This window comes from Chrysemys picta, chromosome 4 (genome assembly GCF_011386835.1).
Source record: "Chrysemys picta bellii isolate R12L10 chromosome 4, ASM1138683v2, whole genome shotgun sequence".
Taxonomy (NCBI): domain Eukaryota; kingdom Metazoa; phylum Chordata; order Testudines; family Emydidae; genus Chrysemys; species Chrysemys picta.
Window position 1 is genome coordinate 89,421,141 of NC_088794.1, and position 16,208 is coordinate 89,437,348.

At 46.7% G+C, this 16,208-nt stretch overlaps 1 long non-coding RNA gene across 2 annotated transcripts in view; it reads left to right on the top strand.

Moving 5' to 3' along the window:
* LOC135983124 (uncharacterized) overlaps positions 1-15,907 on the top strand; it is a 33,454-nt gene extending 17,547 nt beyond the window's left edge. For both annotated transcript variants that reach the window (XR_010600630.1, XR_010600629.1), the window contains exons 3-4: positions 854-6,636; positions 15,287-15,907. This is a non-coding gene — a long non-coding RNA (uncharacterized LOC135983124). The remainder of the gene's footprint in view (positions 1-853; positions 6,637-15,286) is intronic.
* Positions 15,908-16,208: the final 301 nt, after the last annotated feature.

A 16,208-nucleotide genomic window follows, 5' to 3' on the forward strand; every position in this document is an offset into this window, starting at 1 on the left:
CAGAGTATCATCTAAACCTACTGCTTTGTATTGATATGATGACAGCTGCACAGCATGTAAATCTTGCAGTGAAGTTCACTTGGTGAATGTTATGCTCACATACAATATGGCATTTCTAACAATTTATAAACAAATCCCTTTAGATCTTGCCCTGATGTTCAGGTAGTTGGCATATTACCTTCTCCTCATGCTACATTTTCTTTTGATGTAATTTCTCTTTCTGGAAGAATTTTTTTTATTACCTCATTTGAAGGAAGGGGAACAGGACAATACTGGAACTCAGGAGTCCTGAGTTTTATTTCAGCTCTGCCACAGATTTCTTGTGTGGCTTTGTGAGAGACACTTAACCTCTTTGGGACTCCGTTAACTTGTCTGTAAAAAAGGGGATAACAATATGATCTGTCGCCTCCCAGGAGTGTTTTAAGGCTTATTTCATTAGCTTGCCTTAAACACAATGAGATTCTCAGATGGAGGACATCATAGAAATTCTAAATTATACTATTGTATTTAAAACTTTTTAAAAATTAAAGCAAATGTGTATCTTTATAGAAACATTATTAAATAGATCCTGCTAGAGGTCATATGTTTATTTAATTATAACAAACTTAAGCATATCATTGGGATCCAAGCCTTGTGATAGGCATCCATTTTCTACTGCTGCATTTTAATTAATCTTCAGCCATACCACTTTGGGCTATGATGGAGTCAGTTCTCAGAAACTAAGCATGATCAGGACTCATCAAGAGTTGTATGGGAAACTTCCTGAAAACACACACAATGTTCTTTTGTTCCAAGCCCAGATTCTCCTCTGTTTCTATTTGTTTTACTAAAATCTATTCTAATGCCCATGTAGGGTGGAGAGAGGGGACATGACTCTGATGCACTGAATCCAAAGAGAACACTTTATTCAGTCTTCTGGACACTGGTTCTTATTTCCCTGATTTGCTGAAATAGCCTGCACTTCCTACAGTCACCACATGAAGTCTCCCTAAATCTTGGCCGGAACCCTGGAAGCTACTGGATGGAATATCAGGCCTGTTTAGGTGTGTCGCTGTGTGATCATGGCAGATACTGGTGGCTGCTATTACCTGTAATGGGGATGCTTCTTTAACTCATGTAACAGGGGCTTGGGATTTAGAAAATGAAAGCCAGGAAGTCCTCGTGACCACAGATGTCTTAAAATTAGCACGCTTGTGTTATTTTAACTCCTATGAATCCTGAGCACTCAGAAAGAGCATCATCTAAGTGACTGTTTGTGTGATAATTTTGCTGGTGTACTATATACCACTGGCTCTCAAATTCTATAAACCCTAAGGCTATGATACGGCAGCAAATATAGATTCTCCTTTAGCTCAGACTGTAGGGGCCATGATTTTATGAGTGGAAGATCTTGAGTTCCGCCTCTGTGACTCATAACACCATGCATTCATGCAGTGGACTGCACATTACTTTATGTCTGCATCAGATCAGGTATTCATTCCCATTAGTTAGATATTGCCTTTTACATATATAGTTTGTTTTTCCATTGTGTAGTAACTGTGAAGAAATTCTCACACAGGCTATTTTTGAACCTGCTGGAGTCACACATTGTTTCTGTAGGGCTCCAAGCTTATTGTTTTTTGTCAGTTACATGAAATAGCTGCAGTCTATGTAAGACTTATTTTTTTCCCAGTTCCTCAAACCATTAGTACCCTTTCACGTTTCCCCTTAAGAAAAAGGACCTTTGAAACTCTGCCATGTTGCATTATTTAATTTCCTGCATGTATCCGATAAAAGCATGGCCAAAGCAGGCACTGTTACTGAAGGAAAGAAATAATAGAGAGAATCTGTAGGAAAACCTTAGTTGCAGAGAAAAATAAATTACAGAATGCTGAAAGAATAGGGTGGAAAGAGTGCTGGTGAATGACAATACATATGCTTCTGGAATGTTAGTTTATTTTTTTATTATCTAAAGCCAAAATGTTGGGATAGGAGAGGTATTTAGTTCATGTACTTTTGCCTGAAATCTGAATTAATCTTATTTGGACCCACTTACTCATAGCGGATTCTGGATGACAAGGTATATATCCACACAGGAATTAATACCATTCCCAGTAGCAATAACTCCTGCTCCATGATTGTATTCCTTTCTCAGGAAGGAGGTTATTGTGCAGGTGGAGAAGCAAATAGAAGTTTGGCTCCTGAGCATGCTGTATTGCCAGTGAGGAAGGGGAAGCCAAACATCACCATGGAAAGATAACCCTTCAATACAGCACTGCCTCATTTTTCTGTGGGGTTTATACACCACACAACCTATTAGCACTGCCACCATCAAAATTCCCCTCCAATTAGCATCAGTCAGAAGTTCTGCTAAATTAATTTATTGCAGATTCCTGGGGCTTCTGTCCAGTGGTTCTTAACCTTTACTGCAGCCTGCACCCCTTTGGTTCTCAAAATATGTTCTCTCACCCCTTATCAAAAATCAAAATATGTTCTCGCACCCCTTATCAAAAATTGTTGAAGTAGGTCAGTTCTTTATTTATTTTAAACTAGATATATTTTTTGTTTGTATATTACAGTAATTGTTAAAAAATGTATAATGTTAATAAATACATAGGCTTGATGAAACAAAGTAGATGTACTTACGTGCCTGTGCTTAATTTGTGTTTTTGATGATTTACCTTCTAAAAAAATCTGGCATGTCTTACACCCCCAGAAAGGGCATTTCGCACCCCCAGGGGGTGCATGCACCCCAGGTTAAGAACCACTGCACTAGTTAATCCCTTTCACCCTGACTTGCTCTTCCCCAAAAAGAGTAAAACGGGACTTGTTATTATTTTATTATTAAAACCGTTCCGTGGTGGGAGGGGATTTACTTTTTGTATCCATGAGCTAAATCTGACAGTGCTGACTACCTATTTCAGAATTTATGGGTCTGTGAGTTAAAAAGCATCTTTGTAAAATCAGGATACAATTAGCCAGTGAGAATAGTGTCATTATGGAAGCCCCTAGTTGATCTGCAGATCACAGAGCAGTCTCTGAGAACATGTATGCTGTTTCTTTAAATCTGTAGCAGGAAGTTAGGCAGAAGGGAGGTATGTATTTATCTTCACACCACGCTTCTAAGTGATGTCAATGCTACTATCCCATTTTACAGATTGGGAACTGAGAGACTACGTTGCATAAGACATAGCTAGTCTGTAGAAGAGCTAGTAATTGAACCTCCATCTCTAAAATCCCAGGATACCACTTTAACCACTGGGTTCAGAAGGGAGGGTAGGAAAGGTTAAATTATGGAAAGGTCTGAAATGTTACCAGCTAAGATCCAGATCCGACAAATCCTTTCAATAGAGTAACTTTATTCATGTGAGTAGTTCCCCTAATGCCAGTAGGAATATGGCCATGCAGAAAGATACCCTTGTGTAGAAGGCTTACAAGATTGGGCCCTAACCTTAGGTCTTTTATTGAAAATGTCTTGGTTGGCATTATGTGACATGACCATTTAAGGAAGATTTAAGAGCCAACATTTAGCTGCGTTGACATTGACAAAAAATGAAGTGGCAGCATGTGCCAGAGGTCCAAAAATAAGTCCAAGTGACAAAATATTTAGGACATGCTGTGCTGTTGCCACATAAAGGTTGTTTTCCACATAATTTGTATAGCATACAGTATCGAATTAAATCTTGGAAGTACTTTTTCTATTGCAAAACAGCTTTGTGTGTTTCAAGGTTGCTTGCAACAAAAAAATATTCTTGTCATGTCACTTGCCCAAATATTGGCCAATAAAATAAAAGAACTCAGAATCTAATTTTTTAGCTGCTATAAACTTTAGGACAGGCAAATTGATTTGTGATATCTAGATTTAGGATTTCAATAAAGACTTGAAATAAATTTTATATTTATAGTCTGTCAATGGCTTTCTGATGTAACCATCATTGGAATGTCTGGGGTCTATAAACATAATGAAGTGAAGCATAATTTTCTGCGAAGGGGTTGCCTACTCCACTCCTCCTTTGTTTTGATGCCATTTGTGTTTTGTGCTTTTGGAGTTATATTTTAAATGTTAGATCATTTCCATTGTTTATCTCCAGGAAGGTTTTTCCAGACCAGTCTGCAGTCATTGCACAGACCTTCCCACAATAACAATGAAAAAAGTCTTACATTTCGCATTCAGATATAGTCACAAATATGTGCAGCTCACATCACTGTCAGATTCATATATCCGATGTCAGTGTTGTGGAACAATCTTTTGCTAGTTCATTTGTATTGCAGATTCCATCAAGGATTTCCCAAGGAGCTGGCTAAGCCTCAGCATTCTGACAAATACTAAAGCATGCACTTATAAAATAAATATATTCATATTTTTAATATGGGAAGTGGGACTGGGGAGAGGGACACATCAAGGGCGAAAGCAGAGCAGCTGCACAGGCACAAGGCCGCCATATATATAGCCCTGAACTCCTGCAGATTCCCCAGGAACCCTACAGATCTCTGCAGGGCCGGTGTAACCACTAGGCAAACTAGGCAGCTGCCTAGGGCGCCAAGATTTGGGGGCGCCAAAAAGCGGTGTCCAGCGTCACGGGAGTCAGCTGAGCAGGACAGGGCGGGGAGCAAGGCCTCCACAACAAACCTGCCCCCCCAGCGAGGGCACCGCGCAGGACGGTCAGTGGGAGCCTGCGGCAGAGCAAGGAGGAGACAGCCGGCTGGGTGCGGCGACCAGCGCGGCCGAGGGACAGAGCCATTGCGGGAGGCAGGACATGGTCCTGAGCGCAGGTGAGCTTCACCCTCCAATGGGCCACACTTGGGGAGGGGAAAGGGCTGGCACAGGTGCTGCTTCCAAACACTAACACCCCCTTCCCCCCCGGTGGCACTGTGTCAATGCGGGAAGCTGGCCCTGATCCCCAGGGAAATCCTCACCTTCTCCCTGGGATAGCCCAGCTCTGCCCTCCTTGCCCCTGGGTCCCCCTCGGAGGGCAAAGTATTCAGAGCCTGGGAACGTTTAGAGACCCTGCGAGCTGGGGGCATTCGCAGCCTCCTCCTTGCTCATAGGTTCCCCCGGGCCAGAAGGGACCATTGTGATCATCTCCTCTGACCCCCTTGTATTAATTCTAATGAACAATGCCACATTATGCAGTATTCATTTTTGAAAGTTTATAATAAGCGATGCTCCAGGGGGAGAGGGGCCGCAAGGTGGAAATTTTGCCTAGGGCGCAAAATATCCTTGCCCTGGATCTCTGAGAATCTGCTAAGTTTGAAGGCAGAGTTTGCCGCTAATCCGTGAGGGGCAAACCCTAACTCAAAACAAAATGATCAGGGATGAAATATGCCAGAAGATACTCATGGAGTTTCTCCATACGTTGGGATGGTCCTACAGCCCAAACAGTCATTATGGGAGAACCTGCTGGTTCGCTGAAGGTTGAAATGCAGCTGTTTTCTGCATTTCTATGAGCTTTGCTACTGCTTTTATTCAATATCTGTTCCTGGTCAAACAATACCAGGAACAATGTCATATTGTAAATAAATATAGAGCAGGAAGGAATAATCTGATCCTGTCTCTCAAATGAAGAAAACCACACTCCTAGAGTCCATATATGTTCTGACCCTCTCACCTCTCAGAAATTGTGACAGTATACAGATACGTTCTAGTGTTGAAGGCAGTGTGTCCTAGTGGCTAGAGCACTGGACTGGCACTCAAGAGACCTGGGCTCCATTCTTGTCCCAGCCCTGCCATTGGTTTGCTGGGTGACCTTGGGTAAGTCACTTCGCCTTCCTGTGCCTCAGTTTCCCCATCGGGTAAAATGTGGATAATGTTCTTTGAGATCTGTGGATAAAAAGTACTATATCAGAGGTAGGTATTAATATTTATAATTAGTGACATTTACTAGGCTGCATTGCCTTTGAGTTTTCAAATCTATTATTAGTTTATTTTTTGTTCAATGCCCAGAGTCTTTCAGGCCTGGGTGCTGATTCACAGTACACCACAGAGTTTAGTGAAGAACATCACATCTCACCATCCCAGATGAAGGAAAAGAGTTGTGATAGCAGGTAGCATGTGTGCATGGGTGTAAGTATAGGGCAAAACAGAATTTGGTTCAGTGAACAGGTTAACTAGTCACATGCTGATACTCCTGAAAGATTATTTTTGTTGTCTCACTGTAGTACTCTCTGAGAGTGTATCTTGATTCATCTACCTATAGTACACCCACTAGCATTATAACTAGAGGTAAGATATACCAAAATCATTACCAAGAAGATGCCCCTTGAAAGGTAATGTCAAACATATTACTCCTGGGGGCATTCTGCACCAAAAAATTAAAATAATTGAAACTGGCATGATTATGTATTGTTGTTTTGACAAATAAAATAAAATTTGCAGGGACGTACTGGCCGCCGCTTCCAGCAGCTCTCATTGGCCTGGAGCAGCAAACCACGGCCACTGGGAGCCACGATTGGCCAAACCTGCGGACACGGCAGGTAAACAACCCGGCCCGGCCCGCAAGGGGTTTTGCCCGCACAAGCGGTGGAACAAGTTTGGGAACCACTGTCCTAGAGGCTCAGATTGCATCATATGTGTAATAAGAGACAGTACCTGCCCCAAAGAGCTTAAAGAGATGCAACAGCTGGCTGTAACAAACTAATGGAGAAAGGGAGGACAAGGTAAGAGTAACACAAGTGTGTTTCGTTGACAAATTGTTTGTGCAGGTCATAGGTATAATGAGTTTATGAGTAATCATCATCTTTTGCTAACTTAATTGAAGGATCACTGGAGTAGCACTGTAAAGTACTATGTGGCTCTACAGAAGGAGAAACATAGATGGGAAACAAACAAAATAATGAGGTCTTTTCCTGGAAGAGCTTACAATCAAAAGGTATAAATGTGTAAATTCCAGTTAACTTATTTGTCTATTATGAAATGGAATAACTTGCTTTGTCTGTGTGCCCCGGTGCAGTTAATGAACTTTCAGTGGAATTTGAAGGTGATCTGCAAAGGTGTTCTCCCCTTTCTTCAAAAAGAAGAACAGGAGTACTTGTGGCACCTTAGAGACTAACAAATTTATTAGAGCATAAGCTTTCGTGGACTACAGCCCACTTCTTCGGATGCATATAGAATGGAACATATATTGAGGAGATATATATACACACATACAGAGAGCATAAACAGGTGGGAGTTGTCTTACCAACTCTGAGAGGACAACTCCCACCTGTTTATGCTCTCTGTATGTGTGTATATATATCTCCTCAATATATGTTCCATTCTATATGCATCCGAAGAAGTGGGCTGTAGTCCACGAAAGCTTATGCTCTAATAAATTTGTTAGTCTCTAAGGTGCCACAAGTACTCCTGTTCTTCTTTTTGCGGATACAGACTAACACGGCTGCTACTCTGAAACCTCCCCTTTCTTCCTCACCTTATGATTTATAAAGGCTTAAAAGGGAAGAAAAAAAACTACTTTGTTCTTCACTTAAGGGGAAAACTTGGCATTCCTGGTTTTAACTAGATGATTCTAATGTGTATTCAAAGAGGTTCTGTATAGGCACAAAGTTCATGCTTGTATGGATTTGACTGCAGGATCAGGGTCCTAAACTTTTAACTGAATGGCCAGAGGAGTGATTCAATCCATAACACAGATCTGTTCTTCTTCCAAGTGTTTGAATTAAATAGTTATTAACAAAAATCCCCAAAGGAATACCCTAAATAAAAATCACTTTCCCTCTCAATTAATTTATGAAATCTCCCTTGCTTGGTTTTTCTAATGGCCTAAATTTATTAGTGCTTTAATGAGCCATGGTGTCTTCCAAGGGGGAAAAAATGGGTAGACAAGACCTGAATCTCTGACGTCTGGGGCAAGAGGAGGAGAGAAGGTAGCAGGAAAAGAACTCCAATTGAAAAAAAGAAAAAACTTTCAGGCCTTTTCTTCCTTTGCAAATCCCCTCTATTGGACTGCATGAGCTACTCCATCTGTTTTGTCACTACTGTTAGATCAAATGGTGACACTCCATCCTTTTACAACAGTTTCTTGTTTTTTAATGTAACATTAAGAGATACTTAAACTGCAAAGTCAGAAAACAAAAAAGATAAGGTTTTCCTAATAATGTGAATCTAACTACCTATCACAGCTTGTATTTTTGTGGTTAAAAGTAGAATCTATGGCATACAAAATGTGACTAGGTTTACGTAATTAGGAGAGCCTTACCTTTTTTGTTTCTTGAACTTTGCAATTTTTAAATGTATACCTCCATTTGTTCTCTTAAGTTTTCCTTTCTTCATAGTGATTCTTCTTCTGCTAGTTAGGTGTACTAAGCAGTGGAAATAAGAAAATACCATTAATTTAATTTCAGAAGTCTCAGTCTCCTATCAGTGAAGAACCAGATTATTTGACTGAGAAATAATAAAGCTTTGCAAAAGATCTGGGATCCTTGGCTAGGTTCAGTGACATAAAATAGACTATTCCTTGTATTCTATTTCCTCTGAATCCAGTCCTGCAATTGGATCTTTGTAGGCAGCCACCTTTGCCCATGCAGAGCCATGCTAACTTCAGTGGGGCTCCATACAGATGCAGGGCTCTGCCCATGTGCATCTGATTGCAGAATTGGGGCCTATGTTCATAACATCGAAGTCCTGCTAGATATAGTGAGAATCTGATACTTAGCATATATTAATTTCAACACAGAATTAAAAAAAAATAGTCAAGAAGGTACTTGTTCTTCTTTGAATGCTTGCTCATGTAGATTTAATGTTAGCTGTGTGCATGCGGACGTGCACAGTTGTCAGAGACTTTTGCCTTAGCGGTATCCATAGAGCCGGCTGTGGCGCTCTCTGGAGTGCTGCGCTCATGCGGCAGTATATCAGGCGTGGCCGTCCCTACATCCTCTCTGTTCCTTCTTACCGCCCGTGACAGTTGTTTGGAGCACCTAGTCTTGTTTAGGAAGAGCATTAGCAGTTCTTCACTGTTCAGATTGTTCTCCTTTGTTGTTTAGTCAGTGATTAGTTAGCTGTTAAGTGTTTTAGTAGTAGTTTAGTTATTAGAGTCCCAGCTGGGACTTTGTCCATTCCCCAGGCTTTAAGCCCTGTTCTGAGTGTAGCCAGCAGATGCCCATCAGTGACCCTCAGGAGAGTTGTCTGAAGTGCCTGGGGAAGTCCAATTGAAAAGACAAGTGCCGGATCTGCAAAAAAAATTATCCCTGAACTCAAAAAGAGTGGGACATTTGATTAAGAGCCCTCCTCATGGAGGCTGCTCTGCGCCCAGCATCGGAGCCCTCGGACACCACACCTGGTACATCAGCATCGGCAGGCAGTGCACCGCCGGAACTGGGATCCACCTGGCACTGTTCCCCCTTGCCGGTACCAAAAAAGCGGTCTAAGTCGTCTGGTCCACAGACACCACACTAGGAAACTTCGGGCAAAAGACCTGAGCTAGGCCTCATGCCAGCAACGGAGGCTCTTGAAGATATCACTGTGGTCGGACCCCCTAGTCCAGCCAGGGACCGACTTCCAACTCTGGGGAGTGGTAGGGGGTCCCAACCCATCGTAGGGCCATTTGCGCCTGAGACGGGCCCGGCGACCAAAGAACAGTTAGGCCAGCCAGCACTGCAGATGCCTGGCTGCATGTCAGATCCCGCCAAGACACCAGCTCAGATGACCAAGCTGGTGATGGGACCACCCTAAAGGCAATGGAATGTCCCCGGACCGCAGCCATCGTTCCCCTTCGCCATGGTCAAGGACCCCAGTACTGCAACCCCAGTCTCCGGCCAGGAGGCCCAGATCACCGACACCACAGTCTCTGCTTACAAGACACCGGACTCTGGAATCGCGACGCCGATGCCTGTATTCTTGGTACCAACAGTCCTCCCACCAGAGATTGCCAAGGCACCGGTCACCATCACCTTGCAGATCTCCTAGGCATTGGTCCCCTCCAACATGAGATCGTTCCTAGTCGTGGTACTTGTCGCCAGGGCCCCGGTACTGTTCTTTGGGCAGGCACTGGCCCTCGCCTTCCCCGTACCGGTCACCAACAAGAGTCAGTCGATGGCCCCACCCTGGTCACCAGAAGGACAGTGGTCCGGGTCGGAGGGACAGTTTAGCCCTTCCCCTGTACAGGGCAAATCATCTCCCAGCCAGAGGCCCACCTGCAGCACCGGCATGAGATCATGGGCAATGATCCACCCATTGGCAGCACTGGAACTCATGGGGGGTACCTGTGATGCCGGCACCATACTCCCACCGCTCCTCCCAGGCGGCATTGGACAAGCTACACCCAGCACAGCTGGCACTGGTGTCGGAGCAAGGGGCCCAATCCGAAGCAGTGACCCCGAGGGAGGTCCCAGTGACCGTGGAGTCGTCCCCGACGCAGCAATGGGACGCCCCCCCAACCTCCGGCGGTGCAGTCATCCTCATTGTTCCTGGATGAGGCAGTGGAGGTGCCCTCGCAAACTGGTAGCCCCCCCAATGACTTCAGGGAGCAGGGCTTTGGAGCGGAGCCCAGAGCTGGAGCAGTGAAGCTGCAGGTTTTTTACCAGGAGCTGGAGCGGAGCCAGAGCACAGCTCCAAAGCCCTGTCAGGACGCACTAAAACCTACTTAGAAGGGTGGTGGCCAACCTGAACTTGGAGGTCGAGGAGCTAGCTGAGGAGCCCGATGACCTCTTCAATGTCATTCCCTCCTCTGCCCCAGCCCAGGTCGCATTGCCCGTTCATCCAGGGGTCCTAAAGATCGCCATTTCGCGCACATCCAAGAAGGCGGAAAAGAAGTACTATGTCCCCGCAAAGAGGTTTGAATACCTATACATGCACCCTCCTGCGGGGTCCCTGGTTGTGTCTGCCATCAACAAAAGGGCCAGGCAGGGCCAGACGAGTGGCACCCCCAAATATAAAGAGGCCAAGAGAATAGACTTATTTGGCAGAAAAAAGTATTCCACAGCAAGCCTCCAATTTAGGGTCTCTAACCATCAGGCCCTACTTGGCAGATACAATTTCAACCTGTGGGACTCTGTTGGCAAGTTCAAAGAGAGCCTCCCACAAGATTGGGTGCAGGAGTTCACCACTCTCATAGAAGAGGGCAGGGAGGTAACCAGGGGTGTCCTCCAGATAGCCTGTAACGCCACGGACTCAGCATCCTGGGTGGATGCCTCTGCAATAGCCATGAGGCATAGCCCCTGGTTACAGACCTCTGGGCTGTCCCAGGAGATGCAATCAACCCTCCCGGACTTCCCGTTCGAGAGAACAGGGCTCTTCTTGGAGTTCACTGAAGCTAGGCTCCATGGCTGTAAAAACTCCTGGGCCACCTTACGCTTCTTAGGCGTACATACTCCTCAGCAGATCAGAAAGCCATTCCGCCCTCCGCCATCATTGAGGTCTTGGGATTCCCCTCATTCCAGCTCCTACAAAAAGAAGAACAAAGACAGGGGTTTTAAGAGACGCCACCAGTCGTTGTCTCGTCCACCTGCCCAGCCTGGTCCTTCCAGGAATCAAGGCAGCCAGAAGCAGTCATTCTGAGGAGGCGCCTGAGAACGATGCCCCAGGCAGTGCACCAGATCCATTCCCAATCTTCCTCAACCGCCTCCACCCTTTCCGGTCGGCCTGGTCCCATATCACCTTGGACCGCTGGGTGCTTGACACTGTCTCATCGGGCTATACTCTGCAGTTTGTAGCCGACCAACCCTGCCATCCCCCTTCCCCGTCCCTCTTCAGGGACCCTTCTCACAAGCAACTCCTCGTTCAGGAGGTCGAAAACCTCCTGACCTAGGGGCAGTGGAAGAGGTTCCGCAAGACATGGAAGGAAGAGGATTTTTCTTCCAATACTTCCTCATTACGAAGGCAAAAGGGGGTCTCAGACCTATCCTAGATCTGTGCTGCTTCAACAAGTCTCTCAAAAAGTTGATGTTTCGTACGGTTTCCCTGGCCTCCATTATCCCCTCCCTGGATCCGTGAGACTGGGATGCCACTTTCGATTTAAAGGACACTTATTTCCATATTCCCGGGGCACCGGCGTTTCCTCCATTTCACATTGGGCCAGTGCCATTTCCAGTTCACGGCGATGCCCTTTCGTCTTTCGTCAGCCGCAAGGGTGTTCAAAAAGTGTATAGCACCAGTGGCCGCTTACCTGCAATGTGGGGGAGTCCAAATCTATCCATACCTTGACGACTAGTTTAGAATGGGCCGGTCCTTGGATCAGGTGCAGAAGCATCTCGATCTGGTCTGTTCCACCTGCCACGACCTGGGCCTAATAATAAATGACAAAAAGTCGACCCTCACCCCAGTGCAGTGTATAGAATTCAACTCCACTCGAGCCAGAGCCTTCCTCCCCGAGACTCTGTTCCAAGCCATGATGGACCTCATCTCGTCTCTGTGTGCCCAACCACTCACCACCGCCCACATGTGCCTGACACCGTTGGGTCACATGGCAGCATGTACTTATATGGTCCAGCAGATGCGACTCAGCCTCAGGCCCCTACAGGCGTGGCTGGCGTTTGTCTATGTCCCCAACCAGCACAGTATGGACCAGGTGATCAGGATTTCAGACCGCATACTGTTGTCTCTTACCTGGTGGCAAGATCCCGCATCGGTGCTGGAGGGAGTCCCCTTCACAGCCCTAGTCTCGTCGGTGACGCTTCGGACCTGGATTGGGGAAGCCCACCTGGGCAATCTCAGTACTCAAGGCTGTTGGTCCAGTCACGATCATTCCCTGCACATCAACATCAGGGAGCTCAGGGTGGTTCGCCTAGCCTGCCAAGCCTTTCAGCCTCACATACAAGGCAAGGCGGTTCAGATCCTAATGGACAACACGGCCATAGTCTTTATATCAACAAGCAGGGGGCAGCCAGGTCTTCTGCCCTATGTCAGGAAGTGCTCCGGATTTCTGCCTGCAGCACAACATCCATCTTGTGGCCGCTCACCTCCCAGGGGCCAGAAATGCTTGGGCAGACCGCCTCAGCAGGACATTCTTGTCTCGCTACGAGTGGTCCCTTTATCCGGAGGTGGTCAGTTCTATCTTCCGCAGATGGGGAACTCCTCAGGTGGCAGGGCCGGCTCCAGGCACCAGCGGAGGAAGCACGTGCCTGGGGCGGCACATGCTAAGGGGCGGCATTCCATCCATTCTTGGGCAGCACAGTCCAGGTGGCTTTTATTTATTTAATTTATTTTATATATTTGCTTTGGTTAGGGCGGCAGTTTTTTTTTTTTTTTTTGCTTGGGGCAGCAAAAATGGTAGAGCCGGTCCTGCCAGGTGGACCTGTTCGCATCCAGGCAGAAAAGAAAATGCCACGTCTTCTGCTCGTTCCAGGGCAGGGACGGGATCCCTGTCGGATGTCTTCCTGCTCCCATGATCAAGGGCTCTGATGTATGCCTTCCCTCCGGTGCTGTTGCTGCCCAGGGTCCTCATGAAGATCAAGCAGGACAGGGCGAAGGTCATTCTCATAGCGCTGGCATGGCCATGCCAACACTGGTTCAGCACGCTGCTGGACCTCTCAGACCTGGTCTACACTAGGAGTTTAGGCATCGACACGTCCACACGACGAAGCCCTTTTTTTCGACTTAAAGGGCCCTTTAAACCGGTTTCTTTACTCCACCTCTGACGAGGGGATTAGTGCTAAAATCGGCCTTTGCGGGTCGGATTTGGGGTAGTGTGGACGGAATTTGACGTTATTGGCCTCCGGGAGCTATCCCTCAGTGCTTCATTGTGACCGCTCTGGACAGCACTCTCAACTCAGATGTACTGACCAGGTAGACAGTAAAAGCCCCGCGAACTTTTGAATTTCATTTCCTGTTTGCCCAGCGTGGAGAGCACAGGTGACCCTGCAGAGCTCATCAGCACAGGTAACCATGATGGAGTCCCAGGATCGCAAAAGAGCTCCAGCATGGACAGAACGGGAGGTATGGGATCTGCTCGCCATATGGGGAGATGAATCAGTGCTAGCTGAACTCCGTAGCAGTAAACAAAGTGGCAAAATATTAGAAAAAGTCTCAAAGGCCATGAAGGACAGAGGCCATAACAGGGACGCACAGCAGTGCCGCGTGAAAATTAAGGAGCTAAGGGAAGCCTACCACAAAGCCAGAGAGGCAAACGGAAAATCCGGGGTAGAGCCACAAACATGCCACTTCTACACGGAGCTGCATGCCATGCTAGGGGGTGCAGCCACCACTACCACAACCGTGTGCTTTGACTCCATCAATGGAGAATCACGCAACAGGGAAGCGGCTTCGGGGTACGAGGAAGATGATGATGAAGACAATGAAGATAGCTCACAGCAAGGAAGCGGAGAAACCGGTTTCCCCAACAGGCAGGATATGTTTATCACCCTGGACCTGGAACCAGTAACCCCCGAACTCACCAAAGGCATGCTCCCAGACCCCGAGGGCACACAAGGGACCTCTGGTGAGTGTACCTTTGTAAATATTACACATGGTTTAAAAGCAAGCGTGTTTAATGATTAATGATTAATGATTAATGATTAATTTTCCCTGGCAATCACGGCCAGTACAGCTACTGGAAAAGTCTGTTAACGTGTATGGGGATGGAACGGAAATCCTCCAGGTACATCTCCAGAAAGCTCTCCTTCATGTACTCCCAAAGCCTTTGCAAAAGGTTTCTGGGGAGGGCTGCCTTATCCCGTCTGCCATGGTAGGACACTTTACCACGCCAGGCCAGTAGCACGTAGTCTGGAATTATTGCATAACAAAGCATGGCAGCGTATGGTCCCGGTGTTTGCTGGCATGCAGACAACATCCATTCCTTATCTCTCTTTGTTATCCTCAGGAGAGTGATATCATTCACGGTCACCTGGTTGAAATGGGGTGATTTTATTAAGGGGACATTCAGAGGTGCCTGTTCCTGCTCATCTGAACAGAAATGTTCCCCGCTGTTAGCCACGCGGTAGGGGGCAGGGGTGAAGTGATCATCCCAGAGAATTGAGTGGGTGGGGAGTAGTTGTGTTTGTGCTGCATGTTAACCCAGAAACCGCAGCCCCTCCTTTTACATTGCAAACCCATTTTAAATGGCCAACCCAACGGGTGCTTGGTATGGGAAATGAGGGCGCTACTGTTTGAAACTATTCCCACATGTTAAGAAGGTTAAAAAAGCCAAAAGACTGTGGCTTATGATGGCTGCCTGCAAGCCGAAATCTGTTGCCTGGCACTGCGTGAGTGATCTCTCACACCAAACCGGCAGGCCCTCAATATAAGAGGAAAAATGCGACCTTGTAACGAAAGCACATGTGCTGTGTAATGTGAACAGCAAAATTTAACGTGAAAGAGTGTACCCATTGTTCTCTAAAATGTGTCTTTTTTAACCACCTCTCCCTTCTCCTCCACCAGCTGCAAATGTTTCTCCTTCCCAGAGGCTAGTGAAGATTAGAAGGAGAAAACGGTGGATTTGGGATGATATATTCTCGGCACTCCAGATGTCCTCCCACGCTGACAGAGCACAGCAGAATGCGTGGAGGCAGTCAATGTCAGAGTGCAAAAAAGCACAATATGAACGAGAGGAGAGGTGACGAATCGCGGGCTGAAGAGAGCAAGTGGCGGGCTGAAGAGGATAGGTGGTGTCAGATTGCTGACAGAAGGCAAGAGTCGATGCTCCGGCTGCTGGAGCATCAAACTGATATGCTCCAGCGTATGGTTGAGCTGCAGGAAAGGCAGCAGGAGCAGAGACCGCCACTACAGCCCCTGTGTAACCAACAGCCCTCCTCCCCAAGTTCCATAGCCTCCTCACCCAGACACCCAAGAACGCGGTGGGGGGGCCTCCGGCCACCCAGTCACTCCACTCCAGAGGATTGCCTGAGCATCAGAAGGCTGGCCTTCTATAAGTGTTAAAGTTTTAAAGTTTTAAACTGCAGTGTGTCCTTTTCCTTCCTTCCTCCCGCACCCCTCCCGGGCTACCTTGACAGTTATCCCCCTAGTTGTGTGATGAATTAATAAAGAATGCATGAATGTGAAGTAACAATGACTTTATTGCCTCTGCAAGCGGTGCTCGAAGGGGGGACGGGAGGGTGGTTAGTTTACAGGGAAGTAGAGTGAACCGGGGTGGGGGTGGAGGGTTCATCAAGGAGAAACAAACAGAAGCTTCACACTGTAGCCTGGCCAGTCACAAAACTGGTTTTCAAAGCTTCTCTGATGCACACCGCACCCTGCTGTACTCTTCTAGCCGCCCTGGTGTCTGGCTGCGCATAATCAGCGGCCAGACGATTTGCCTCGACCTCCCACTCTGCCATAAATGTCTCCCCCTTACTCTCACAGA